A 2,500-nucleotide genomic window follows, 5' to 3' on the forward strand; every position below is an offset into this window, starting at 1 on the left:
CCAGGAAGAATTAAAACCTTGGCTTTCCAGGAAGAAGTAAAACCATGGTTTTCCAGGAAGAAGTAAAATCATGGTTTTCAAGGAAAAAGTAAAACCATGGTTTTCCAGGAAGAAGTAAAACCATGCTTTTCCAGGAAGAAGTAAAACCCTGGTTTTCCAGGAAGAAGTAAAACCCTGGCTTTCCAGGAAGAAGTAAAACCATGATTTTCCAGGAAGAAGTAAAACCATGGTTTTCACGAAAAAAAATAAAACCATGGTTTTCCAGGAAGAAGTAAAACCATGGTTTTCCAGGAAGAAGTAAATAAATGGTTTTCCAGGAAGATGTAAAACCATGGTTTTCCAGGAAGAAGTAAAACCATGGTTTTCCAGGAAGAATTAAAACCTTGGCTTTCCAGGAAGAAGTAAAACCATGGTTTTCCAGGAAGAAGTAAAATCATGGTTTTCAAGGAAAAAGTAAAACCATGGTTTTCCAGGAAGAAGTAAAACCATGCTTTTCCAGGAAGAAGTAAAACCCTGGTTTTCCAGGAAGAAGTAAAACCCTGGCTTTCCAGGAAGAAGTAAAACCATGGTTTTCCAGGAAGAAGTAAAACCATGGTTTTTCAGGAAGAAGTAAAACCATGGTTTTCCAGGAAGAAGTAGAATCATGGTTTTCCAGGAAGAAGTAAAACCATGGTTTTTCAGGAAGAAGTAAAACCATGGTTTTCCAGGAAGAAGTAGAATCATGGTTTTCCAGGAAGAAATAAAACCACCAGAGCAACAATTAGTCAGACACTAAAATCATCATGGTTTTCCAGGAAGAAGTAAAACCATGGTTTTCCAGGAAATGTAAAACCATGGTTCCAGGAAGATGTAAAATCATTGTTTTCCAGGAAGAAGTAAAACCACGGTTTTCCTGGAAGAAGACAGACCATGGTTTTCCAGGAAATAGTAAAACATTGGTTTTCCAGGAAGAAGTAAAACCACCTGAGCAACAAGTAGTCAGACACTAAAATCATCAACTAATGTTATTACGGCAGACTTTAAAAAGATTAGCTTTGGCGAGTTCACAAATCTCTCTGTAGATTAAAGATAAAAGGTGGTAACGGGGTAAGTTAAAATTAAGTTTAATTTTATCGACAAGTAAATATCTACCTTTAGGAACATTATCAGAATTCTTTTTCCTTAAAAGAGGCTTCAATTTCAAAAGCCAAGACGAGTGAGATACAAACTTAAAATTTTTTTTGCTCGATTCAGTGGACGTGTTTTAGTAAAAACCGTAGATCAAAAGATAATTTTAGTCTCTCTCTCTCTCTCTCTCTCTCTCTCTCTCTCTCTCTCTCTCTCTCTCTCTCTCTCTCTCTCTCTCTCTCTCTCTCTCTCTCTCAGTTCTAAAGTTAATCAAGAAACGAAAGGCTGAAGATAACCAATATGAATAGAAATATCAGTAATTGAACATTTAAATGTAAGAAGACAGAACTCTTCAATAATGTTAATCATTATATACCTGATACTGAACAACTCTTTTTTTCTCTCTTTGTCTCCATCTCTCTGTTTGTCAAACTATTTTAGATTAGGCAACGAAGTCTTAAGAAGTTAAATATAGAAGAATAGAATCAACAAAACTTGGCCTGAAAAAAAAAAAAAAAAAAAAAAAAAAAAAAAAAAAAAAAAAAAAAAAAAAAAAATCGGAATTCAGATAAGTTAATTTACGGCCGATCTCTTTAACAAAATCTTAAGAGGTTGAATATAGAAAAAGTAATATCAACAAAACTTAGCCCGAAAAAAAAAATAAAATAAAAAAATAAAAACCGATCCATTTCGCTGTTAAAAAGAAAATAAATCTGGATTTAGATAAGTTAATTTACGGCCGATCTCTTAAATGAAATCTTAAGAAGTTACATATAAGAAAATAGAATCAACGAAACTTAAAAAAAAAAAAAAAATTGGAATTCAGATGTTAATTTACGGCCGATCTCCTTAACGACGGGAAGCGACCGAAGCCTTGGACGGATGCTCTGTAATAAGAACCAGTTTAACTAATGTTTGGTCTTGATCAGTTAGGAGAGCCAAGGGATTGATTTACACCTTCGGTGGTCTGATCGGAGGAGGGACGAAGCCCCGACAAGAAACAACACTGGTTTTCCAAGATGTCGGGGATCTTTATGCCCCTCTGATGACTCCTAATGATGTTGATGTTGCTCTGGCCCTCTTAACGAGCCAAGGCTGGGGTGGACCCGCAAACTTTGCCTAAATTTCATATATTCATGGAAGGACTTTGTGGAAAGGAAGGTGTTGAAATGCGAAGAGGATTGAATAACTTGTTTGGTTGCTTGCCAGAAACTAAATATATTTTAAATATTTATTAGATAAAAAATCCATCTTCTTGATTCATGCTTTATATGACAACATTAAATCCTATATTTATGGAAGGACATTAAGGGAAGGAAGGTGTTGAAATGCGGAGAGGAATGAAAAACTTGTTTGGTTGCTTGCCAGAAACTAAATATCTTTTACATATAAG

This window comes from Palaemon carinicauda, chromosome 19, assembly GCF_036898095.1.
Source record: "Palaemon carinicauda isolate YSFRI2023 chromosome 19, ASM3689809v2, whole genome shotgun sequence".
Lineage (NCBI taxonomy): Eukaryota > Metazoa > Arthropoda > Malacostraca > Decapoda > Palaemonidae > Palaemon > Palaemon carinicauda.